The sequence below is a fragment of the Rhinatrema bivittatum genome, unplaced genomic scaffold (genome assembly GCF_901001135.1).
Source record: "Rhinatrema bivittatum unplaced genomic scaffold, aRhiBiv1.1, whole genome shotgun sequence".
Lineage (NCBI taxonomy): Eukaryota > Metazoa > Chordata > Amphibia > Gymnophiona > Rhinatrematidae > Rhinatrema > Rhinatrema bivittatum.
The window spans coordinates 1-27,074 of NW_021820305.1; the positions used below are offsets into that span (position 1 = coordinate 1).

General features: G+C 46.6%; 1 long non-coding RNA gene across 1 annotated transcript; it reads left to right on the top strand.

Moving 5' to 3' along the window:
* The first annotated feature begins 5,685 nt into the window (after window positions 1-5,685).
* LOC115081407 lies at window positions 5,686-21,386 on the top strand. Its single transcript, XR_003853793.1, has 4 exons — window positions 5,686-5,818; window positions 6,577-6,722; window positions 8,723-8,806; window positions 20,361-21,386. It is a non-coding gene; the product is annotated as an uncharacterized LOC115081407 (long non-coding RNA).
* The last annotated feature ends 5,688 nt before the right edge of the window (window positions 21,387-27,074 follow it).

Sequence of the window (27,074 nt, forward strand, 5' to 3'; positions counted from 1 at the left end):
TCACCTCCCATCCCTCTCTCTTCCCCTCCCTCTCCTCAGTCACTCCCCTCCTCAATCCCCCCCCTTAAGATCATCCACAACGGCAGATCTCGGGGGGGGGGTGTCCCTCCGCGCGGCGCCGCTACTTCTCCTCCCGCTCCTGCCGGCAGATCTCGGGGGGCTGTCACTCCCGCGGCGCGCGGCGCCGCTGCTTCTCCTCCCACTCCTGCTCGTCATTGCGGCTGCCGCGCTCTGCTCCTCCCCCACTCCTACTCTCGCCGCCTCCGCTCCTGCTTTTCACCACCACTCCTGCGGCCCCACCGCCATTTTTTTTTCGGGCACGCACGGCTCTGACCGACGTGCTCACCCACACATGCGCGGTAGAGCTGCTCTCTGCGCATTTGCGGGCCGTCGGTCAGAGCCCATTTATAAGGTAGATATTGAACCACCAGAGGTGGCAATAGTGAGCTGGAAGGGCCCGGCAGGGCTTTAGTCCCTCAGGTACTGGAACAGCGATCCTGGATAACTGAGCTGTAGAGAAACTGAATATAGTGAGTAGGCAGGGTATGCAGAGTTCAGGAACAGAACCTTGATGGTAACACTCACACTATCTCTAGAATAGTCCAGGAGTTGGAATGAGTTAGGCCCTCGAGGACCGAGTACCTGGTTCCAGGGAAAGCTCTGAGAGAGAGATGGTAACTCACTGATGTAGTAGGCAGCGATGACTTCCAGGCAGAGTAAGTATTCATCAACCAGTCTGGGAACATGGGCCCTCGAGGAGCAAGTGCCAGTTCCTGACTGTGACCTGAAAACAAGAAAGCGCGAGGGCCCCCAAGGAGCGGGTACCCCTGGTAAGTCCGAGGAGGCAGAGCAGCTTAGGTAGAGTAACCCTTGCTAACTCGATTAGTTAGCGATTTCTAAGACCTTATATCCGGTATTGATGACATCATCTCAGGGGGATGCCCCTGAGGTTCGCACCCTTGCTGGTACATCAGTCAGGGCCGCGCTGTGCGCTCGCCCTTAGGCCCTTGTGAAACATGGCGGATTGCAGTGTCGAGCCGCTCCGGAGATGCCGGAGGAAGACAGAAGAATGATGCCGCGGCAGCCTACCTTCCACTTGAGCAAGAGGGAGTCGCCAAGGAGGTGAGGAGGGCGGAGTGGAGACGTCGGACAGCGACAGTTGCAACACGCGTAACTTTACTGTTACTTCAGATGAGGAGGAAGTTTGTAGTTATCGAGTTTTAGGGCATATTGGACAAGTTGAGGGCTGGGCTAGTGTAAGGGATTTGGCGCCCTAGGCGAGCCTTCTCCCTTGTACCACCCCCCCCCCCCCCCTCTCCTCCCGGTTGCACTGCCACCCCCTGGTCTCGGCCCCCACTCCTACTTCATTCTAGATCACTCCCGCTGACTGTGTTGTTTCTGGGTCATGAGAAGTTTGGGCACTGCTCGTGGCCCGCCAAATCTCCATTCCTCTTGCCACCGCTGCGGCCCCATATGACTCGCACCCAGTGGCGCACCAAGGGTCTCCAGGGGCCAATGCATTTATGTGCCTCTCCAGCATCCCCCCTGTAACCTCTTGTACTAATGCTTAAGGTCACAGAAAATCTGTGGTGTCTCTAGACAGGAGGAATTTGGGGGGGGAGCCAAAATGACATTTCTTCATCACACCCACCTCTATAGCATGGATCCTGCTTTAAAATTGGTTATAAAAAAAAAGTGTTAATAAAAAAGTCCAAAGGGTCTTCTGTGTAATTTTAAAAAGCTGGCCAGTTTCACACTATAAAATTATTTGATAGCCTCATTCAACTAATTCTATATGGCTATGAGAGTGAAGTCTGGAATATAGGAAGGGACAAATGTCAATATAAATCCTGCACCTCCAGTTCTGTAATCTGTGCATCCACTGAAATTCCCCCCAAACAATGGAGCTTGGATGTTTCCCTTACAGCTCATCATACTAAAATATTGTCAAATTCTGGTGTCACCTCACAGTAACAGCAGCACAAACACCTTCCACTGCCAGGTACATTGTGAACTAACACAAACCCCGCAAAAAAAGACACTCAAAATCTATACTGCAATCCCATTGTAACATAGAGTAATAACACCAAGCACTCAAACAACAATAACCCTACCTGTGAATAGCAAAGGTAAATATTACACTGGGTTCTAGGATAACAATACACCACCTACTGAGGAACAAAACAAACCCGATTGCTATAGATCCCTATACAGACACTACATGCTAGCAGAATCTCTCATCATGGTCACACACACAGAGCAGAGACAGACCCTCACCAAATACAGAATACAAAATAAAGGAGCACAAATTAGAAAAAACTGAAATGGAAACCCCTAGAAGCCAGACTGTGTATTAACAATGGAAAAACAGAACCACCATTCCTCATAAAACAATAAAATCAAGAAACAAAGCATCAGTTATAATAGTAAAACCATACTAATAAATATTTTAAAACTACTGATAAATAGAATGTCATTAATTAAAATAATATACATTTTTTACAATTTCCCAAACACCAATAAAATATTCAAACAGCACATATATCAAATAACACCCAATAATTAAAACTAATAAGGATTTTAAAAAGCCCCTGCTGTCCATACATGGAGCTCTTGATTCCAGTCACCCTGATATTGTCAAGGATTAGGAGGTTATCCTCTCTCACTCACACATACTCACAGTCCATCTCTCTCACACATACACTGTCACATACATACACATTCATGCACTTATACCCACCATAACCTCTCGCTCTCACTGACACTGACACACTCTCAGGCTCTAAGACACTCTCTCCTCCCACACATACACCCCACACAAACTCTTACTCCCCTGGATCTTCTCATACACACTCATGCTCTCACTCTCACTGGCTCCCTCACATACACACAAACACACACACCCAGGCAAGCTCCCAATCATTTTCACACACACACACACACAGGCAAGCTCCCAGTCATTCTCACACGACCCCAGGCAGGCTCCCATTCATTTTCACACCACTCCCTCCCCATCCCCCAGGCATGCACACATTCATTCTCACACACAGACCCCCAGGCAGGCACCAATTATTTTCACACACACACATACAGCACAAACAGGCAGGCATCTATTCTCACACATACAAACCCCAGGAAGACACCCATTCATTCTCATACATAGACAAACCCTCAGGCAGGCACCCATGCATTCACACACATACACCCCCAGGCAGACTCCCATTCATACACATGCAAACACTAAAGGCAGTGACCCCCTCTATTTCTTTTGCCAGCAAGCTCAGAGCCTCTCTCATTCCTCTGCTGCCACTGTCACTGCTGCCACGTGGCTATTGGGGAGGCACTGATTGCTGCTAATGGCACTGAAGCCCATTCTGCTGCCTCCTCTGTGCAGGCCCCGTGGGCTTCCAGTTCCTCCATGCTGATCTCGTACATTGTGAGATCCTCATAGAGAAAGTGCTACTCTTGCACATTCCCAAAGATTACATGTGGCAATCAGTAAAAAGTATTTTTTTTTTTTTTACATTTGCTGTCTGATCTTAGTTTTTTAATTGGTTGGTATAGGCTTTTTTTTTCCACTTTCCCTTTCTATTTTTTTTCCAATTCCTTTATATTGTCTTTTTTCTATTTCTTTTCTCTCCATCTGTCATCTTCCCTCAACCACACAGTCAGGTTCTCATTCTCACATTCTTTCTCTCTCTCTCTCTCACACACACACACAGGCTTTCACTCTCAAATGCTCTCTCTCATACAATCATTCATACACACACTCTCACTGTCACATGCTCTCTCTCATACAATCATTCATACACACACAATCTCACTGTCACATGCCTCTCTCATACAATCATTCATACACACACTCTCACTGTCACATGCTTCTCTCATACAATCATTCATACACACACACTCTCACTGTCACATGCTCTCTCTCTACAATCATTCATACACACAGTCTCTCACTGGCACATGCTGTCTGAGTCTCACACACACAGGCTCTCTCTCACTTCCACATGCTGTCTTGCTCAAGCACAGGCTCTCACTGTCACATGCTGTCTCTCTCACACACACAGAGGCTCTCATATGCTGTCTCTGCAAACATTCAGGTCTTCACTCCCACACACAGTCTCTCAACTCATCTCATACACGCACACACACACTCTACAGACCCTCAGCCTCTCTCTCACTTCTGGGCCTCTTCTTTACGGGTCGCCACAGGATGGGCTCTGCAGCGGCCCTGGTCTTCTTGGGCTGCGCTGATCCTCTTCTGCACGCGGCTGATGCTCCTCCTCCTTCCTGCCCGCGCAGCTCCGGCAACGTTTTTTTCCGGGGCCGCGCAGGCAGGAAGGAGGAGGAGCACCTGCATGTTTAGACGCGACCTTTTTCTTCGGGCCGTGGTGGAGTGGCCCTGCTGATCTTCTTGCTGTGTGTATCCTGCACACCACACAGCAGTAGTTCACCGCTCAGCCGCCAGTGGGATGAGGTCCACCGGCGGCCATCGGAGGCTCGGCGCCCCCTAATGCTCGGCGCCCCAGGAGATCGCCTAGTTCGCCTAGTGCTTCCATCGGCCCTGGTTGAGGGGTCCGGGTCAATTAGGGGCAGTGCAGGATGAAGAATCAGAGGAGACTGGAAGACCTCAATATTAACTGGGCGAATTGGAGGCTAATTGGAAAAACTGTTTTCCCTCGCGCGAGCAAGTTTTAAAATTTGCCTATATACACTTGTAAAAGCTGACAAATTCCTATTGTATGCTAGCTGTGCTTAAGTAACCTCTTAAAATTAGGAGCATACATATGCATGGTTGGTGCATTTAAAAACATAACGCGCGTAAGTACGTGCATGATTAAAATTTATAGCCTATCCACGCTCGCGCACGATATGCGTGTTTATGGGCGCAAGCATGTTCATTTTAAATCAACCTGTTAAGCAATAGCCACTGCTGTTGGGTATAAGAGCATGAATGTGTATGTATGTGACAGTGTATGTGTGAGAGAGAATGGACATGTGAGTATGTGTGATGAGAGAGAGGATAACCTCCTAATCCTCGACAATATCAGGGTGACTGGAAATCAAGAGCTATTACCGGCATTAGTGGCATGGGAGCTGCTTAATGGTCTGGGTACTTGCCAGGGTACTTGTGACTTGGATTGGCCACTGTTGGAAACAGGATCCTGGGCTTGGTGGAACCTCGGTCTGATCCAGTATGGCAGTTTCTTGTGTTCTTATGCAGTAGCACCCACCCAGTGGACTGGCTTGTCTTTTTTATGCATTTCCATAATACCACAAGTGTTTTGATTTACCACTGACAGAAAATGGTTTTGAACTAACATCGGTTTTGTAATTTCTGAACAGTTGTACTTGCCTTTCGTAAATAACCACAAGCCAGTCTGCTGTCATAAGCATTCCTGCATGCCCTCAAGTCTCCATTGCTGTGTCTGAGGGCTCATAGCTTTTGCCCTGCTGGTTGTTTGGCTGACTGCAGCTGACAGCAGAACACGTCCTGAACTGACTATTTTATTTTCACTGTACAGTAACTGCAAGAAAAATACCCCCCCCCCCTCCCCTCAGTTGGTTATAACCAGTAAGCCGAGCACACAGTTCTGTCACAGCTTGTACATTTGACATTTGTCAGCAGAGGGACACTGAAAAATAACAAATCTCACAGCCAGGATTTCTTTATGTTGCAGATCACTACTATGAAGTACTCGAATGCAAACTGAAATGTGAAGGTGACTTTGACCCCCGTCATCGGCGGCTTTGTAGTGGAGAAGTTTGTGGCGACCAGTGTACCATTACCTGCAGTTTGCCTATTACAAACGTGAGTGAATATTGGTCGCAGAGCCGCAATGGCCCCAACATGTTGGAATCAGTTGGGTGTCCTGGTGTGAGGGAGGGTCGTTTTGGGGTTTTTTGTTGTTTGTTTTTTTTTTTGTTTGCTTTGTTTTCCACAGATGAACAGTTGTCACTGATGCGGAGAATTAGGCTCGCCCTCTCGCCCAAAGAAAAAAAACAAAAACCTTTTTGAAAGGATGACCCTGGGTCTCCTGTTGATTCCACACAGGAGACCCGGGTCCCTCAAACTGCCTGGAGCTTGGGATTTCCCAGCCGTGAATCTCTTCATGGCCCCCTTGCGGGGATGGGGGAAGGAGAGAAGCTCCGTCATTCCACAGCCCACAGATGTGCATCCAAGAGCAGGCTTATTACCTGGAGATGTCCTGTGCCCTCTCAGCCACCAGGGGGTGACCATGGACATGGGATTACGTGGAAACTGGCTGGTGATGGTGACAAAGCTGCTGGTGGAGGAGGAGGAGACACCACTGCAAAAGGCTGTACGACAAAAGGAAGTTAAGATACAGAAACTCATTCCATTTGTCATCTTCACTAGGAAGGTTGTGTGGAAATACTTCTGGGGTGTCAATTGCAGGGCGCTGCTTGAACGTGTTGCAGGTTCATGCCTGCTGTGTGCACTACTCCTCAAGTTTTACTTTCCCCTTGCCCTGAATTCTTGCCTTTTGGAGCGTCAAAGGCATTTCAACCTTTTCCTTCCCTGTCTCCTGTTCTCTTTGTGTAATGCAGTAAATGACCTGAAGAACGCAGCTCCCTGTGTCGCCAGCTATCTCCTCTTCGATCAGGATGACCAAGTGATGAAGCAGAACATGGTTTATTATCAGTACCATAGAGAAAAGTGGGGCCTCACGGAGGAGGATTTCCAGCCCAGGCCGGTGGGTGGCGCAAGCAGCGTTTTGATAAAATAAATAGAAACCGGAAATTGATTTCTTTATTTCTGTCAAATACGTACTATGTGAAACAGGAGGAGGTCTTAGAAGCTTCTTGCAGCAAGAGTTGCAGATGCGGCCTATGATCTCTTGCCTGCGACACTCAGGAAATGTGCTGAAATCCTTTCCTGTGTTTCCCGAGAGCATGTTGCTTCAATTGTGGAATGTTCTGGGTCCAAAACAGATATGAGACAGACAGTGTCCAGCAGCACTGAGACTGAGGTAAATTTTAGTCCATCACCCGTGCAGTCAGAAAAAGCTGCCTCAGTATCTGTGAATAAAGTTTGGCACTCAGGAAGGAATTTATCCTGGTACAATCCAATATCCATCGTTTTGGATGGAACTAACATGTTGGAAATGGGGATCTAGCAGAATCCATTCTCTCCTTTTGAAAGGAACCGGGCATGCTTAACTTTTCCTGAGCCAACTACACAGAATTGTTTAAAAAAAAAACTTAGCTAATCCTGCTCTTTGCTGTATGCTCCACTTTATTCAGCTGAAATTGTGAGACTAGGATATGCTGTAATGTCGTCAGGTATTCTAGAGCTGCCCTGCCGTTGGTTAGGGGTGCATGGTGTGCCCGATCACGATACCTCCTGACAATTGCAATGCTTTTTTCTTTTACGTCGATCATTTTCTAAAGCTTAGTATAGATGCATTGGCCTGCCTTGGGTCTGTGCCACAGTTAGTGGTAGAGATGTCAGCTGGCTCCAGAATTTCAGACAGGCTGATCTGGTCTTGGTTTTACCCTGTTGCATGCAGGAATTTGTAGTCTTGCTTTTCTTAGGGACTGCAATAGGGAAGTCAGAATTACAAGTCCCCGCATGCAGTAGAGAAAACCAGGACTGGCTCACTTTGTCCTGAAATCTAGAACCAGTTGGCTACCATGGGGCACCGTCCAAAAAGAACCATGGGGGACTTTTAGGAGACCGGATGCAAGTGCTGGTGATGGTGGCTATTTCAATTATCATGGGACCTTGTGGTTAGCCATGGGAAGGGAGAGGTACTTGCTGGGTGTGAACTAAATAGGGGATCTTGCACGATCATTGACCCAAGAGGGTGCAATAGACAGGAGGAAGCTGATGAAAGCTGCCTTAGATAAGGAGTGATATTCTATAGGTTAGTCTCACGCTGTGGCTTGCAACTCGAATGTATCCTCAGCAAATGTGGACAAGGAATAACTGGATAGGCTAGTGGATGGTTTTTTTTTTTCCTGCATCATCTAACCCTGCTACTGTATAACTGGTTGTAGTTCAGAATGATTTTCTAAGTGTCGAAGACTGCACTCAGTTTAGGACAGTGATGCAGATAAGAGGTCAAACTAAAAATATTTTCAGGTTTTTCTGCACATTTAATGCACAATCCAGCTACTACAAGCCAAGCTGTTTCATTAACTAGCAGCACCATCTGATATGCATCTTGCCTCGCTTTTCAACAAGTTCATTGAAATAGATTTTTACCTAACCCTTTTTTTTTTTTTAATATATAAATACTGTCATCCACGTCTGTGACAAAATTGCTTCCAAAGGAAACAAGAGCACAGGATCTAACACTCTCTTTGCCATGGCATCCATTACCATGAAACAAAAGTGTGGCAGGGGGCATTGCTAGTACGTACACTGGCGCTCTCCATGTTGATAGGTTTGCATTATCGGTGTTACTGTGGACATTGAAGATGGAAACATTTTTTTTTTAAGCTCAAAGGCACCTGTTGTGTTGCTGTTACCTTTGACAGCTTACATGGTTCCAGTCCCAGTAGACATAAACTCCCCTTTACAGCAAACAGGACAAACCTGCTGATTTTCTGGCAGATAATTTACCAAATGCCTCTATTTGGTTAAGGGGCTGCTTTTCCCATTGCTCGTGTTCCCGTGTTTCTTCTTTAACCATAAGACTTGCAGCAGCAGAGGTACCGATAAGCATTTTTTTTTTATTTCTTGTGGCAGGAAGCGGTTCAGTACTTTAACGTGACCACCCTCCAGCAGGAGCTGTACGAATTCTATCAGCGGCACCTCCTGAGTGATGACGAGGTGAGCTTTTAATGGGGGAGGGGGAGAGGAGTCATGGGTGGGGACCAGGAGGTGGGGAGGGATGTGGAAATAAGAATGGAGAACAAAAAAAAAATTCTGTCAAATTTTTAAAGGACTCTGGAAAAAGAGGGCTGTGCTCCCCGCCGTCGGGTATATTTGTGGAGGCCTCCACATCCGACGGTGCCCGGGAGCGGGGCGGGCGTGCTGTTCTCCCCTCACCCTGCCTGCGCCCTCATTGCAGGTCCAGCTTCAGCCATCTGTGAAACTGGTCGGTGTGACAGTTTTCCTACCACCCTGTAATTTTGTGCACTGTAAGGCGCTCCCTGTCATGCTGTAAAGCTTTCCTAAATGACTAGTTTCAGATTCCCTCCCCCCACCTCGTGTTTGTAATGCATATGTGCTTACAATTAATATCCCGGGCAGCGTATGCCCTTTTCCTTTTTTCTTTAATCCCTTTCCAGTTTAAAATCAGAGCTGGGGGAGGGGGGAGGCCAGTGACTGCACCGAGTTGTGTGTAATGGTAGGCAGTGGCATTTCCATAGCAGGACCTAGTAATTACTGTCTCTTCATCTGTTCGCATGCTGCAGGGTTTTCTCTGTAATTTAAAAGGGTACCCTCTTTCCAGAAGAGCCTTCCTTCTTCCTGTCAAAAGGGAGGGAGGGGGGGTGCTGGACACTATAGATGTCAATGGGTTTTGGGAGCAGGGTTACATTTTTAAAGTGCATTATATTTTTGTTTCATAAGCCCCTCTGGCCGATGTGTTCCTCCTCGGTGAACAAGAGGTCTAAGCGAGCCTCAGTGGCACTTGCATGGTGAGAAATACTGTATTTGAATGGCAGCGTTCTCCGGCATGGGTCTGGATGTTGTCATGCCTTTTATCAGGCTGGTCAGGGTTTTGGCCTGTAAGATTTCTAGTAGTGCGGGCTTCGACATTAGGATAATTTGCCAGCGGGTGAGGCTGAAAGAATGTGCTTCTCCCTAACTAAAACCCTCCCTTCTGGTTTTCTGCATGCTGGGGTGACTGTGTAGTGAGATCTGTGACCACATCAGGTGCCGAGAGCAGGGATTCCCGCAGGGATCCATGCAGTCTGCTGCTGAGAATAAAACTGTAATCTGATAAAAAAAAAAAGGGGCTTGTTTCTGAATACCCCATTGATTTTGTTTTGGGTGGTGGTAGGGGGTGGAGAAAGGCATGCTTTTTCCCTCCCCCTCCATTTATATCACACCCCCCTTCCCCTGCAGTATACCTGGTCTGGTCATTGCAGTGACATTCCTGGGCTGGAAGCCATGCACTAGGGATGTTCCTGAACTGCTGCAATCCTGAATCCAACCACTAGGTGGCACCCTTAAGCAATGATCAGGAACTCCTTCCTCTCCCTCAGAAGCTTTGAACGCTGCCTCCACCGCATCTGCCGTACTGGCCAACCCAGGGCGAAAAAGACCCAACTGAGGGAATCAAACCAGGGACCTTCCGTGTGGCAGTATGCTCCCCCCACTTACCCCAGTTTAGCGTCTTTGGGTGAGGAAGGTGTTGCTGCCAGATCTCGGGCTGCAGATGCTTTCCAGTAAAGAATAGAGGTGCACACTTGGCTCTGGTTGTTTCGGCACTTGTTCACTTAACACACAATTTTTTGAATCATCAGTTCAAACTCAATATATGTCAAATCACACTTATTGTAGCATCTTCAGGGTTTTTAGCCTATTCTGTTACGCTTTTTGTCTCCGACTACCTTATTAAACATGCCCAGCTCACTCCAGTGGCCACACATGGCTCATTATGTTCATCTCCTTAACCTACAGCAACAACAGCGCCACCTTCTGGTTCCATTCATCATAGGAGCATTCCATTGGTCTCTTTCTTCAGGGGTCTCCTTCTTTCAGCATTCACTCTTACATAACTGTCATGCTTCCCTTACATCATTTCTGTTCGTTTGCGTTACCAGTTAGTTAATGGCCAGTATTAATGAGGTTTCATGATAATCATAACATCTCATTTCCTTTACAATCCAAGTATATCTTTTCTTCCCTTCAAGCTAGTCGTGTCCCCCCCCCGTCCCCCGCCCCACCAGGCCCCTTTATTTTTCCCTCTTTTCACCAATAGGGGGAAACTTTTAGGGTTCTCGAGCTGTCTCACATAATGACAATGCTTGATTATTCCAGAACCTGAACATATCAGTTCTGCTCTTGGAGGGAAGACCCTTTCCCCATTTTGACATATTTAACCTTCATCCTTGTGGCACCCATAGTTAGCAAAGATGTAAGGCCCAACAAGTGGGCAGCGCTGCCACCGAGGAGGCTGGGCTGGTACGGACAGATATGCTTTAACAAGTCCACCCGAGATGTGGATAAAGTAGTGCAGTCGCCTTGTTGAGTCTACTTTGATACTTAGAACATGCTGTGTTTTGTTGTGTACTGATGTCTTTGACATATGTCCGTACAATAAACATGAACTCTGTTATTTGCTTTTCTTACTGTGTCTCCACAAAGATATGGGAACATTTATTTTCTGCTCCCCTGACTGGCTAACAGTGAGCGGGGAGTATTTGCAGCTGCTTACTGGACAAATTTGGTAAAAAGATTGACTTACTGCACATGAAGAGCGTTATTTATGACCTGCTGTGCTGCTTCAGGTTTGGGCAGCAGGCAGCATGGAGAACAACATCGGCTGCCATTGTTGAATCACTGTGCACGAAAAAAAAGTGGCTTGTTAAAACTATTATTCTGCAAACCGTTTTCGTGCAGAGTTTTAGAAACGGAAGGCGATGGCAGATAAAAGGCCCCCTCTTGTCTGCTCAGTTTGCTTCCTTGTGCAGTGTCCCAGAACTCAAGTTAAACTCTTGGCTTCCTTTCATTGTTAAGGATATTCTGTGCTTTTCCCGTGTTCCTCTTGGTCACTGTTAACTGCGTTTGCTTCCACTGGGTGGCTGTCCTATCCTTCGCCACTCTTTCTGCGAAGAAGTTTTTTTGGTTTTTTTTAACCTTATTCCCGAGTCAACTCTCTTTGAGCCTTGTGTCTTGACTTGTTTTAAAATTTCTTTGCCACAGAAAATGTTTGCATCTCGTGCCTGCTTTATAACTTTCAGGTATTTGTCTCTCTCACCACCCTCCGATCTGTCCTCTCCTCCTCTCTGATGAAGTCCTTAAGTCTCCTCTGCTATGGTTTTTGTTCCAGACCCTGTGCCTTTCTCCAGAGCCTGTATTCTGCCAACATCCTTTCAGAGTCAGGCTTCCAGAATTAGGCACAATACTCTAAGCGAGGTCTCACTAATAAACTGAACAGAGGCATAACTGCTTCCTTTGTTCTGCTAGTTATGCCTCTTCCTGTGCATCCCAGCATTTCTGTGGCTCTGACACTGCCCTGTTTCACTCCTTAAGATCACTGGATAATGATTGCCTCCTTGGATTTCTCCACCTCCAAATGCATGTCTTTATATTTGAATCTTAACTACTAGGTACTCAACCACCTTCTTAGATCACTCCTTATTCTGTTTATTCCCTCCGGAGTGTCCACTCTTGCATATTTTGTCCACTAACCCTGCTGCAATATCACTCACAAAAATATTGAACAAAACAAAACCCAGGCCAGTTTACTGAGGCACTCCACTGATCACATTTCTTTCTTCAGAGTGAACTCCAGTTACCACCACTGTTTGCCGTTCAACCAGTTTCTGATCAAGTCAGCCACCTTAGGGCCTCTCCTTAGGCTGGTCATTTTATTTTTGAGTCTCCTATGTGGGACAATGTCAAAAGCTTTATTAAAATTCAAGTGTCCAACATCCTTTGCATGCCCCAATGTAATTCTCTTGTCACCCCTTCAAAGAAATTGATCAGATTTGTTAGTCATGATTTCCTGCTGGTTAAACTATGCTGCCTCAATTCCTACAATCTGCTCAATTCAAGATACTTCCCTATCCTATCCATTAATTTACTCACCACTGAGGTCAGACTAACAGGCCTGTATTTTCCATCCTTCTCCCTATTACCACTTTTATGAAGAGGGATTACATCAGCCCTTCTCCAGTCTTCTGGAACCACGCCCATCTCCAAAGACTGATTGAACAAATCTGTCAGTGAACCTGCCAGAACTACTCTGAGCTCCACCCAGCCTCGAAGCTTTCTCCACTTTCAATTTTGCTAGCTCTGTGTAACCCATGTTGTTGCGAGTTACTTCTTTTAAAAAATGTGACTGGATAAAGTTGAAAGGGTGGCAGCAGTGGGATCCTGAACCCGAACCAAGACGGAACGTGCAGTGGGCGTTGTTTGGAAAACTGCTTTCCTCTAGAGCATGGAGGGAAAACAACAGGGTGAAGGGATAAAGGGTGGGAAATGGGTGTACAGTTTAAAATAGATGAGGGCTTATTAACAGCTACTTCAGCTCAGTGATAGAGTCTTCAGCTTGGAGCCAGTATCCTTCAGATTCAGATCCAAAAGTAGGCTGTGATCACAGCAAGAAGGAAACCTACACTGAGCATTTCTAAATATTGGTGGTTTGAGCTGATCCTTTGACTCAGTAGTTAATGAAAAAGTCTCTTATGTTTGAGGGATTCAGGGGCCGATTCATTTTTTTTCCCCATTCTTTGTCTATGAGGAAAGACCTTGATGAATCATGTCCTTACTCTGGAAGAAACTGAATTCTTCAGGCTACCCTGAAGAATTTACTGGGCCTCCATTTCTCTAGTAATGCCATATGAAAGATGTCTTTATTTTCAGCACTGTCTCACTCTCTGGCTTCAGTCTCAGACTGCCTCCAAGCCCACACCCAGGACCGGTGGAAGCACTAGGTGAACTAGGTGATTGCTTAGGGTGCCACAGGTTTAGGGGCGACCCAGCAGCCACCTACTTCTTCCATCAGACCTGCTCAGAATTGTGAAAAAATGTTGCCCCGATTCCCGACACTGGTGGTAGCTGCAGGACTTACGCCAGCGATTCTCAACCGGTGTGTCGCGTACTACTCGCAGCCGGCGGGGCCGTAGAAAAGATGACTGTCGCTGCTAGCCGCCGCCGGAGACCAGGCCGGCGAGGGCCAAATAAATGAAGACCGGCGCTGCCAGCCGCTGCTGGAGACCAGGCCAGCGGGGGCCGAAGAAAAGAAGACCGATGCTGACAGCCGCTGCCGGAGGCCAGGCCAGCGGGGGCCAAAGAAAAGAAGATCATCGCTGTCGGAGACAAGGCCGGCGGGCCAAAGATGAGCTGTTCAGCTGGGGGCCTTTGTGTGTGGGTGTGTGTATTTGAGATGGGAAGGGTGTTTCTGTGTCTGTGTGGTGTGTATGTGAGACAGGGAGGGTGCTTCTGTGTGTGTGTGTGTGGTGTGAGACAGGGAAGGTGCTTTTGTGTGTGTATGTGAGGCAGGGAGGGTGCTTCTGTGTCTGTGGTGTGAGACAGGGAGGGTGCTTCTGTGTGGTGTGAGACAGGGAGGGGGCTTCTGTGTGTGTGTGGTGTGAGACAGGGAAGGTGCTTCTGTGAAAATGTAATGTGTATGTGAGACAGGGAGGGTGCTTCTGTGTGTGAGGTGTGTATGTGAGGCAGGGAGGATGCTTCTATGTGTGTGGTATGTATGTGGGGCAGGGAAGGTGCTTCTGTATGTATGTGAGGCATGGAGGATGCTTCTGTATGTGTGTGTGGTGTGTATGTGAAGCAGGGAGGGTGCTTCTGTGTGTGTGTGGTGTGTATGTGAGGCAGGGAGGGTGCTTCTGTGTGTGTGTGATGTGTATGTGAGGCAGGGAGGGTGCTTCTGTGTGTGTGGCATGTATTGAGGCAGGGAGGGTGCTTCTGTGTCTGTATGATGTGAGACAGGGAGGAGCTTCTGTGTCTGTGTGGTGTGAGACAGGGAGGGGGCTTCTGTGTGGTGTGAGACAGGGAAGGTGCTTCTGTGTCTGTGTGTGTGTGTGTGTGTGGTGTGAGACAGGGAAGGTGCTTCTGTGTGTGTGTATGTGAGGCAGGGAGGGTGCTTGTGAGAATGTAATGTGTATGTGAGACAGGGAGGGTGCTTCTGTGTGTGTGTGTGTGTGTGTAGTGTGAGACAGGGAGGGTGCTTCTGTGTGTGTGTGTGTATGGTGTGAGACAGGGAGGGGGCTTCTGTGTGTGTGGTGTGAGACAGGGAAGGTGCTTCTGTGAGAATGTAATGTGTATGTGAGACAGGGAAGGGGCTTCTGTGTGGATGTGTGTGTGTGTGTGTGTGTGTGTGTGAGACAGGGAAGGTGCTTCTGTGAGAATGTAATGTGTATGTGAGACAGGGAGGGTGCTTCTGTGTGTGTGAGGTGTGTATGTGAGACAGGGAGGGTGCTTTTGTGTGGTGTGACACAGGGAGGGGGCTTCTGTGTCTGTGTGGTGTGTATGTGAGAGAGGGAGGGTGCTTCTGTGTCTGTGTGTAGTGTGAGACAGGGAGGGTGCTTCTATGTGTGTGTGTGTAGTGTGAGACAGGGAAGGTGCTTCTGTGAGAATGTAATGTGTATGTGAGACAGGGAGGGTGCTTCTTTGTGTGTAAGGTGTGTATGTGAGGCAGGGAGGCTGCTTCTGTGTGTGTGAGGTGTGTATGTGAGGCAGGGAAGGTGCTTCTGTGTCTGTGTGGCATGTATGTGAGGAAAGAAGGGTGCTTCTGTGTGTGTGTGTGGCGTGTATGTGAGACAGGGAGGGTGCTTCTGTGTGTGTGTGGCGTGTATGTGAGGCAGGGAGGGTTCTTCTGTGTGGTGTGTATTTGAGACAGGGAGGGTGCTTCTGTGTCTGTGTGGTGTGAGGGAGGGTGCTTCTGTGTGTGTGTGGTGTGAGACAGGGAAGGTGCTACTTGAGTGAGTGGTGTTTATGTGAGGCAGGGAGGGTGCTTCTGTGTCTGTGTGGCATGAATGTGAGACGGGGGAGTACATCTGTATGTGTGTGGTGTATATGTGAGTCAGGGAGGATGCTTGTGTGTGTCAATGTGTATGTGCAAGAGAAAGATGGAGCATGTTTTTGGCTGGCTGTGGCTGTGAGAGAGAGGGGGCATGTGTGAGATTGAGCCTGTTTGTGAGGTAGAACTTGTGTGTGATTGAGAGCTTGTGTGTAAGTGAAATAGAGCATGTGTGTAATTAAAAGCCTGTGTGTAAGAGAGAGCGAGAGCATTGTATGATTGATAGAGACTGGCCAGAGAGGTGACATATGTATGTGTGAGAAAGACTGATCAGGGAGATGACTGGTGTGTGCGTGTGTGTGTGCTTGTATGTGTGTGAGAGAGAGAGAGAGACTGGTTGTGGTCTCTAAGGAAGAGGACCATGAGGACAGCTTCAGCAGCTACTGCTACTTCTGGTGTGGCCTGCAAGGGAAAGGAGTAGGATAACTGCTGGAGAGGATAAGTAAAGGTGGCTTTTTAAGTTCATTTTTCTTGATTGACTACCATTTTAATTATTGGGTAGTATGTGATATGTCTGCTGTTTTTAAATATTTTATTCGTGTTTGGTAAAGCTTTCAAAATTTGCATGAATCTTTAATTATTGGATATTCTATTCATCAGCTGTTTTGAAATTATTTTATTTGTATGATTTTATAATTATGATTAATGATTTATATATCTTGATTTTAGTGATTTGTTTCATGAGGAATGGTGACATTTTTGTTTTTCCATTGTTACACTGTATAGAGTCTGGCGTGATATGTTTTACAGTTCAGTTTTTGTCTGCATATTTCTATTTATACTTTATGTGGCTTTATTCTGTATTTGGTGAGGGTTTGTGTTCTGCATGCAAAGACTGAGATGAAGCATTCTTTTAGCATGTGGTTTCTCTGTAGGGATCTGTAGTAGTTTTAGCTTGGCCTGTTCTGTTTTCCTGATAGGAGGTGTATTGATATTTTAGATTCTGGTGTAATATTATTGTATTCTTTTTCATAGGTAGGGTTGTTATTCTTTGAGTGTTGGCAGATAGTACTGTGTTGATACGGGAGGACCATGCCAAAACATATCACAATAGGTATGATGCCATATGAATTCCAAGATGCAAAGTTTTCTTGTTGGCATCACAACAGTGCATGAAATTATCACAACAACTTGTATATTAATTTTACCTCAGAATGTCATTTTTCATGTAATTTAAAATTGTGTATGGGGAGGTGGGGGGAGAGGGTGCCAGGCTGTAAGGTTTGCCTAGGGTGCCTAATACCCATGCACCAGCCCTGTGCACACCCACCCCTGCACTTGCAGAGTGATTTCTGTAGTGTACTCAGGCTCCACATTACCCAGGTCCAACTACCTTGAGATAAACACAGGTTCCCTCAGTGGCCCAAAGGCTAAAAGAAAAGTCCCTTCTGGGACCCAAACCCCTGAATTCCTGCTCGGTAGCCAGCAGCAGCAGCAACAGTCTTCCCCTCAACCTTGAACTTAATCACATTGGTTCCTCAATGCCCCTGTGCCCTGCTGAGCTAAAAGGAGACGAGATGGGGGGGGGGGGGGGTGAGGTGGGGTACCCATTTCATGCACTACAGCGAGGCGGTCCAGACATGAGGTCAGACGAGAGAGTAACAAAAGCAATGCCAAACGTGACTTGGAGTAACAGCAAAAGGATTGGCTGATTTTCCCCCTTTTTTTGGCCCTGGCAGTTTCCTCCTCCCTTTGAGCTTCCAGTTCAGTCGGAACAGGCCTTTTCTGGGGCTATGGCACCCTGACCCTTTGTGGATATGTGGGATTTCCCCTCAGTGTTTAACCCTGTTCCATTCAGCCTAGTTTTTTGCCATGGCAGTCCTCAGTCCCAAATGCACTGGTGTGTGGTGTGATGGCTGGGATTCCCTCCCTGCGGGGGGGGGGGGGGGGGGCTGTGAGGGCTACTTCTGCAGCACCCTACTCCCAGCAGGCCCGAGGAGCAGGCACTGAGGAATTTCCTGCCCACCAGTTACTAAGTTTATTCCCAGTAATTGTCCAGTTACAAGTTATACAAGGAATGCACGGAGTCTGCCTGTATTTGTGGACAGAGGACAAAGGTCAAGAATGAAGTTGGCCATCGACACGGAGCACTGAAAACCTCACACTGTCTGATTGTAGATGATTACAAAAAAGGCAGTTCCTTATCAAGTCCCAGCTGTGAATTAGGATGGCCCTTTCTGCATATGAAAGCAGCATTAACTGGACTGTTCAGAAAGTCATTTTATTTTAACCAATATTTTGTTATATAGAAGGAAACAAAACTGATTTAAGCTGATGAAGACAACAGGTGAACATATACTGGTAACAAAATTGCAGGTGTTCATCACCCCTGATGGGTTTAATTGCTTTAAAACAAATTGGCATTTTTCTAAATGAATTGCAGGATAACAGGGACCAAGTGAGTTGCCATCCCTCTGTAAAGACCCATTTTAGAGAACAGAGTCCTCTGCTGAGCAGGGTCCACCAAGTTCAATCCCACTGGTCCAGACTGTAAGAGAGGATAAAGAGACAGAAGGGGGGCAGAGGTCTGGCAGCTGGGAGTGGATTTCTTTTTCAGAGGACACAGTGGCTTTAGCCTGAATAATCTGACACCCCCCCCCAAAAAAAAAAAAAAAAAAACTGTGCCTCACTTTCCTGGGATGCGCAGGCCCACGCGGTCCTGTTGGGAGACGCGCCAATACGAGGGCGCTCCGGTGTTATCAGCAGAAAAGTATTTGCTGACTTTAGGGGGGGAGAAAGCTGCTTGTTTTAGTCCTGCATTCCGGACAAAAGGATGACAACCTGACGCCGGGGTGTAAATTACACTGGGATGCCAAGCTGTCAGTTCGGTCGGGGGGGGGGGGGGACCTTCATTAACTTCCTCCCTTCGAATGTTTCTGATAGAGGAGGGTGCAGCTGCCTTCCTGTAACCTGGCCAGCGGTCTTCAGGCCGGGCATTTCCACGCTGTCACCAGGCTCCCTCCTCAAATCGGGGCCCTCGGGTGCTTTCTGTACCAATGCGGATGGAATTCTTTCACAGGTCTGCGGTGTAAAATCTGTCTGCTGCCGCCGCCACCACCTTCTCCTCCTCCTGCTCCCAAACGGTTGCTGTTTACCACTTGGAGGATGACCACCAGCACCGCTTTAAGTGTGAGGTGGCGGCCTGAATTCTTTCTAGGCTGTGACGCCTTTTATTGGACTAATGCAAGCCTTTAAACGATGTTGACGTCATTCAGGATCTTTGACTGCATGGACCCTTCTTCAGATGTGACTGGGTAATGGCCAGGAGCTCTTTTGCTGCTGTACCCTGCCCTTGTACTTCTGTCTCTTCCTTCTGCACTGCCGTGAGTGGGTCCTCACATTTTAGAAAACAGTAAATTGGCCTACAGTCTTTACGTAATTATCGTGTAGGTTCCCCACTGAGCTATGTACTTCTGATCCCCTACATCAAAACTATAGTTAGTGCCGGTAAAAAAAAAAAAAAAAAAAGAAAAAAGAATGACATCGATCAAAGGGAGTAAAAATGTTCTCTTTGTGTCGGAACATGCAGTTAAGGGGGGACAGTGCATGCATGTGGGAGCTGCAGCAAAATGAGAAGCTTGATAGTGGTGGTGTTTTCGTGAAGCACGAGTGGTGGTGGCAGCAAAATGAGAAGCTTGATAGTGGTGGTGTTTTCGTGAAGCACGAGTGGTGGTGGAGAGGGACAATTCAGGGATTGGAGAGGCAAGATCTGGTTCTGCCACACCTGCTCTGCCACTCCTCTTGCTTCAGGTTTCTTTGGTTTCCCCCAGTCCCTTCCGGTGTTGATGGGCATCCACAGCAGCGCTGTGTGCTTACCCATTGCAGTGCCCAGCTGTTCAGCTGGAGGCATCGGGTGCTGTCTCCAGTTAGCAGAGGTGCTCGGAAAAGCTTGTTGCGTCGTGGGCAGCTTTGACAAGGAAAGCTTGGGATTTAGTTGCAAAGGTTTTTCCTGACCTGCCCCAGAGCTATCCATGCAGGGCTGCAGAAATAGTTTTTTTTGTTTGTTTTATTTTTAAATAAATGGTGGTTAGAAGTTTAAAGCAACTCATCAATTTACTGCCCAGAAGTAGCTTTCCTTTGCACTACCACCTTACTGCCTCAGTTTTAAGTCCACTGGGCTTTTAATCTGCAGAATTCCTGAGCCATTTGAGTGGGTGAATATCTAGAAATATTAGGCCCAGCTTGTTTTCTCATTCAACAAAAATGGTCTTTGGTCTGGCTCAGGGGGGGGGATCAAGGAGTTCAGGTTTTGTTTTATGGAGGTTTCACTCATGGGTTAATTTTTGCATATCTCCTGAATTTGTAAACAAAAGGCAGTAGCCCTCCAAGGAGCCCTGCAATCTGTTTGTAGGCCCTGGGACAGGCTGGGGGAATGAGGTCAGTATCCTTTGAATCAGGAATGACGACAATTGGAACTAGTCCATTTCCAGTTTTGAAGATTGGCCTCCAGTAAAACTACAGGGCACTAACTAGGTGAGTCAGTACGTCCAGCACCACCTGGGATGTTGAGGGTTTCTGGGAACCTCTCTGGCAGCTGCGCTCTTCACAGAGTGTTCTAGCCTCCAGCTTTGTGAATACCGTCGGTTCCCATCCAGGGCGTGCAGTAACTTTTTCTCACAGCGACTGGCTGCAGAGCTAACCTGCATTCTGCTTTTTTTTCTGCCTTGCCAGGGAGAAGTGGTGGAATATCTGGACGAACTCCTGGAGATGGAAGGCCGCAGCTAACCGAGATGACAAAAAAAAAGAAAAGACTAACCTAACAAAAGCGAGGAAAGCTCTCCAAAATTCTTCTTCTAGCATGTCACCCGTTGCGTGGTGGCAACTTGGGGAGAAGGGGTGGGGAGGTTTCCAAGCCCCTCCTGGAACTTTCCGGCAGCCCATGCTACATGGATCTTTGTCTTCTGTGTAAGAGACTGGCGCCCCGCCGCACTGATCTCATCATCTATTCTGGTTCACCTTTTTATAGCCAACAACCTCACCGTTTACAGGGGGTGGACTTTTAATTTCTTTTTCTGCTGCCCTCAAGCAGTCATGATATGGTTGGTCATGTCCTTATTTTATTTTCCAGGTACTCCTCCTCCTCCCCCTCCACCTTAGTAGTGAGGCCTAATTTTTAGAAAACATCCCTTCCCTCCTTCCCCACCTCACCCCTCGTATCCCATTTTCTGACTTTGCCGGCGGGAAAGCCTGTTTCATGAGTCAGGGCCTGTGCGGACTTGGTTTCTGCAGTGATGGGTATCGTGGCAAGGGCCGAGCGACCGTGGCAGAGCTTGCTCCAGAGCCCCTTGGATCGAGGCAGTGAAGGGAGCGCTTGACCCAAGGCCTCCTCCCAGAGCCTATTCTGAGCCACTCCCATATAGTGATGCCGGCTGAATTTTCTGCTGCAGAGTTTACAGCCTGCAGGAGCAGCCAGTGCCTCGCTGCCCATCCCCTTCCCCCACCCCCAACCATGCCAACGAAAAAGGACCTAAAGGAAGAACAGTTCTAGCTCACATAACGTCCATTTCAGTGCCTATGAGAGAAAGAGAGAGGCAGATCCTGTCTGCCACGTATTAATAAATTGTTTCGTACAGCGATGCTTAAGATGCCTATTTATTGTGCAGGCTGCAGAAAAAGTATTTCCTTTTTATTGTAATGTATTATAGATTGCTTATTTTTATTACTGGTTTCTTGTTAAATAACACAGCAGAAATTCTACAATCTTGCCTGCCAGCACTTCTTCCTGCCTGTTTTATTAATTTTTTTTTTGGGGGTGGGCGGGGTGGGGGAGGACAGCGTGTGGGTAAATATATTTGCCATCATAAAAGGGCAATATATATATAGCTGCTTCAGTTTAAAACCATAAAAGCAGTAACCTTTCTAAACCATGCAGAACTGACTACTGCGCAAGCAGAAAGGCTGCAGCTAGGCCGGAATCTGTTGATTGCAAACAGCCCGAGTGTTTATGATGGATCCCAGCAAGGGCAAAGAATTCGCCAGCAGCACTGGAAGTACACTCTAAGGTACTAATGTGAGCCATAAAGCAAAGCTATTTTCTTTTGAAATTTAAAAAAAAAAAAAAATTAATAATGAATCTTTGGGGACAAGTGGTAGGGAAGCCAAAGAAAACATTCTCATTTTGTAATGTTTGAACATTGAGCCTTGATGCAGCTTGTAGCGGGGCAGTGAGAAGAAATCCACAACTATAATCGTTCATCGCAGCGGCCTGGTCGCTTGCCCGGTCATTTCAGAACAGAGCCGTTCCACCACCACCCCCACTGACTCCACACTGAGTGACCCAGTACGGAGCATTGAAGAGAAATACAAAGGAAAAAAAAAAAAACCAGATTAAACATAACTGCTTAATAAGAGAGCCAAAGCCTAAGCCAAGCTCTCTTTCTCACTCTCTCACGTATGAGAATCTGCCGTGGTGAATGGATTATCTTTTCTGTTTATCCTTTTTCAGCCTGAATCCAGCATTGATTCATGTATAGGGAATATATTTCTGTTGAGTAACTTGTGATTTTATTTGAAAGTTTTATCCAAAACATTTACATGGCAGTTTTCAAAGTGATGTAGTGGAATAACTATACTAAATCAGAAAAAAAAAAACCTCTTGATGTGAGAAAAGAAAAAATAATATATACATGTAAAGATTTCTCACAAATGAGACTTATAAAGGCAAAATTTACTGTAATAATAGCCCAGCAACCATCATAGTGCACAGGGTTCCAACCATCATAGTGCACAGGGTTCCAGAATGTATGTCTGGTAACCTATAAGAGCTTCTGCTTCTCTGTGCTAGGAGATATAATCATGGGTGTCCAGACGGTGTGCGATTCAATTCCTGCCTGAAAGGGAACTAGAAACAGGACTTTGAAGAGATCGCGATTGCATTCGCGGACCTGTGAGGAACCCTTTCCACACGCAAGTCCATCGCGGCAACCAGCGGAACTTTGCGGCAGCTTGTTTTTTGAGAAAGCTGTCTCCGCAGCACTCAATCACCTACTGTCAAGCTAAGTATCACTTCTAAATAAGCTATTCAAGTAATCAGCTTTACGAGAAATAGAGAGACATAGCCCTAAGCAACCGATGATTATATCTCCTAGCACAAAGAAGCATAAGCTCTTATAGGTTACCAGACATACAGTCTGGAACCCTGTGCACTATGATGGTTGCTGGGCTATTATTACAGTAAATTTTGCCTTTATAAGTCTCATTGTGGAATAACTATAAGCATTTGTGGAATAAACTATAAGGTGGAATGACCAGCTCTCAGAAGGCCTAAAAGTACATGGGGATGTTCACAAGGCCCATCCTGTTAGCTGGTTTAAAGCTTTCTGGGGAAGTAAAGAGGGATGCACTTTAAAAAAAAAATTTTGTCAGAATGCATGAGCACTGTGTACCCCCCGCTTCCCTACCCCACAGAAATAGCAGATGCAGAGTCCATGGGCAACGCCGTATGTGCATACCTTGCCATGGATTTCCTAGAGCAAAGCAGCACCCGGTAGTTTCCCATTGAAAATCTGCCAGAAGGTACGCGAGTACAAAACTACCCACAATCCCTTGCACCTCACGGGCCTACTTGGAATTACCCTCTATTATTTTAGTCTTGGATAACCTCACCCCCCTCCCCACCCAGGGGGAGCACTGGTAGTCTAAGACCCAACCCTAAGAGGACGGTCAGCTGGCCCCCTTGCGCACAGTAGCTGGTCCTTGCACACCGAGCAGCGATGAAAGAAATGTTTCTTTAAGAACAAGACTGCCCTGCGACGACCTGGAATGTCAGGCCCTGAGCCTCATGGCTAAGGTATGTCTGTAATTGTATTTTTTTAGCACCCCCCCCCCCCCCCACGGAGGAGAAGTCTGTGAAACGGAGATGGGAGTCTGCCCCTGAGGAAGCGGGAGGCACATTCTGACTTCTGTGGCAGCGCATGCGTTCCTCTCCTGTACATGAGATGGACACCAGCTTGGGGCATGCAAGCGAATTGGCCCCTACGTAGCTAGCTTCATCTATTGCAGTTGAATGGCTGCATTTTTTTTTTTGCTTTATTTGAAGATGGGCGGGTGCAGTTCTGCTCTTACCGCGTTACATGCTGCACAGGCTAGTAGGTGTGAGTTCATACATGCCATTGAGTAAAACTGGGACTCGGTCAGCCTGGTCTGCAAGAAGGGAGCCCCAGTGGTAAACGTTAATGACAGCACTTAACGCACTGGAGCACGTCTTATTATCTGCTCTGAAGGCTGATTTGAGAACCAACCACAGCAAACATTTAACGGAAAAGTATCAGAGTCTGGGGGAAATAGCCGGTTAACACTTTAGATGATAACTTAAATTTAAATTGCGATATCTTGTAAGCATTGCTCAAAGGGCCAGAGTCAAAGCCTGCTTTTTTACATTAGCGTCCTACTCTATGTGAACAAAAACACGTCCATTTTCGCTTGTATTTCTTGGCTTTTTAAATTTTATTTTTGCCTTTTTATTTCATAACACATTCTGTTAGTTTTTACATTTCCTGTAAGGTCCACAGTTAGCCTACTGTGACATGCGATGTGCTCGGCCTCTTGCTGTGTTTAGCTTAGTGTAGCTCTGTCTGACACTGGTTGAAAGAGCCCAGCCGGACTGAGCCCACTCGCGACAAATCCCAGAGCCGCATCCTGTGCAACCACACGGTAAAAAGAAAGTTAAAACGGTCACAGATTTTTTTTTTTTTTTATATAATCCATCCAACCACCCATTCACGTCCACCCAGGCTTTAAATGGCAGTGTGCCAAGTAACATTCACCGTGGGTTTAAGCCGGCGCTGAAGTCACAAATTTCTGTATTTAAAACTGTGACTCCTAAGTAACACTTAAGTGATGGTGGGATCTGAAATGATTTTCAGAGCATGCAGGTCAGTATAATCGAGGAAAAGCAAATTATTTACAAATTTGTACACTTCTCATCCCACCATGGCACTCGCTGGCTTCCAGGATTAAGGCTGTATTCCTTCATGCTGCTCAAATCGGTGTTTTTTCTTTTAATTTTTTTTTTTTTTACAGTTCTTTAACATTCCTAATGCTTTAAGCTAGCACGAGTTGCTGTTTTCTCTTTCCTTTTGCATATTGCGGTGGTGGTGGCGATGTAACTCCTTGAACGTTTAATGTGCCAGGCGGTGCAGAAAGCGTAGGTGCTTTGTGTGTCCTTCTTGCAGAGGTGAGGAGTGGAGCCGCACAGTTCTGCCTTTCTGATTAGGCCAAGTGGCACCTTCCTGGGTAATGCATCCCTACTGTTCCTTCACTCTTCTGTGCCTTTGTTTTTTCTTCTTTCATATGTTTTTTAAAATATTTTAAGTAGTAGCAGCCCCAATGATTGAAATGCCAGCAATCAGACCCCACAAGACATGGGGAGGTCCATTTTCAAAGGTGCACCCAAAGCATGATTAACTGAATTGAGTAGGTTTCTCAGCTGTGACGAGTTTTCTCCCCCCTGCTTCCCTGCCCTCTTTATATTCTTTCTGCTCCCTGAAAGCAGGCCCAGACAAGTACCCTCATTGGGCCGAAGGGGCATCGCCTCCAAGCCTTTCGCTCCTTGCCTCCTCCTTGACCTGCAGGAGTGGCAGCCTCCTTTCCCCTCTACCCCCTCACTCCCAGGATCAAGTAGGTTGCTTGTACCCCCCTGCTGGGTCCAAACCGAAATCTCCTACCCTCCTCTCACACAGCACTGCATATACTGAGCCACGGGGCTGACCTACTGAGCTTCTAGACCCTGGGTAAATCATATCCCTATCGAGCTGCCCGAAACAAGGTCACTGCCCCCATCCCTCCCGCATGCACAGGGAGAAGTAGTTTCGGAGACGGCTCGGCAGTGTTGGAAAATGTTACATCGTTGACTCATCTGGCATAGAAAAAGTGCTGGAAAGTGAGAAAACTATGCCCATGAAATGCAAGGAAAATTATAAAAATGAAGGCCTATGTGAATCAAATTTAAGGCAATATCCAAAATCATTAATAAAAGACCTATTTTCATATAAAGTAAAAAGCATAAGAGCTATTTTGGGAACTGTAAATCTTAGGAGTTTTTTTTATATGTGCTAAGGCAGTGTTAAATATTATTAGCCAGTAGGCAAAATAATTAAGACTGGAGCGCCAAAATACCTTTAGCCCTAAACTTGCTGTTTTACAGCATTTGTTTTAATTGCTCTGGGCCAGATGTTCCAAAGGCTATTTCTGATTTTTAGCCAGATGTGCTAAGGACTTCCGTGGGAAATGCTTCATACATCTGGCTGATGTGCTTTGAGCTGTGTGCACTGCAGGGACCTCTGAAAGTGTGGAATACATTCACTGTGTTAGACAGCCAAAGGTTTTAGGATTTTCTGAAACAACCGTTTTCTATGTACATTTGCTCCTTAAACAAAAAAACAAAGAAAGAAAAAGAAGACAACATGCACAATTGTGAAAACAGAGTCTGTGATTTTTTTTTTTATGGTGACCACATTGCTCCATGTCAATGGGGAGCTATGTCCTGATTTATTCTCATTGCAGGCATGTAGTCTTGGGTCTTCTTAATTTCAATCTATTGAAATCTATAACCCGCTTACATCGCCGAGGTTCAAAGCAGCTAACATCAGAAAACAAACACATTCAAAAAAAATACATACTGAAAACAATACGTAAACTAAAGGCGCTCTGCCCAAATAGAAAACAAATGGCTTCTTGGTTTAAGGGACTGTAAAAGCCTCTCTACACAGAAAAGATTTTAAGGCCTTCTTAAAGGATTTCTGAAAGATCACAGGGCGCATGGGATCAGGCAGAGAGTTCCAGGAGACTGGCCCAGCTGGCCGAAAATGCTGTCCCTCCTGATATTCAAGTTTCCAACTTAAGTGATGGGAACCTCAAGAAGGCTTTTCCTTCTGATCTCAATGACGGAGAAAGGGCCTGGAAACTTTGAAAACTGAGCTCACCCAGCAGTAGGGAAACAAGAACTACATCTTGAGGCCTGCCCCCGCCTCATGACATGGAGTTATATGGTCACCCTAATTAGAACATGCCCTGTGTTTTTTGGGTTTGAGCAAGCTTTCAAAGCAGCCCAAGGATTTCGTAGAATAAAGAGGCTATGATGTTACTACATTTACACAGGTTTGTCTTAAATCTTGCGCATGGATCTCCAGTTCTCTAATTTGTGTATTTTTCTTTTCCCCCAAAGGATGTTTGTAGTTCCCCAGTGATGCAGGAAAGAGAGATGTGGTTTAAAAACTACTTGTTGCTTTTCCGTCCGAAGGATTCTGGTCACCGTGGCCTGCCCCCAGCTGTAGCATGTCGTGGGGGCATCACGAGCAGCGTTGCTGCTTCAGCAGACACATGACCTGACAGATCATCATACTTCTTCTCCAGCCCCACACTACACTCCTTTGAACTAAAAGACCA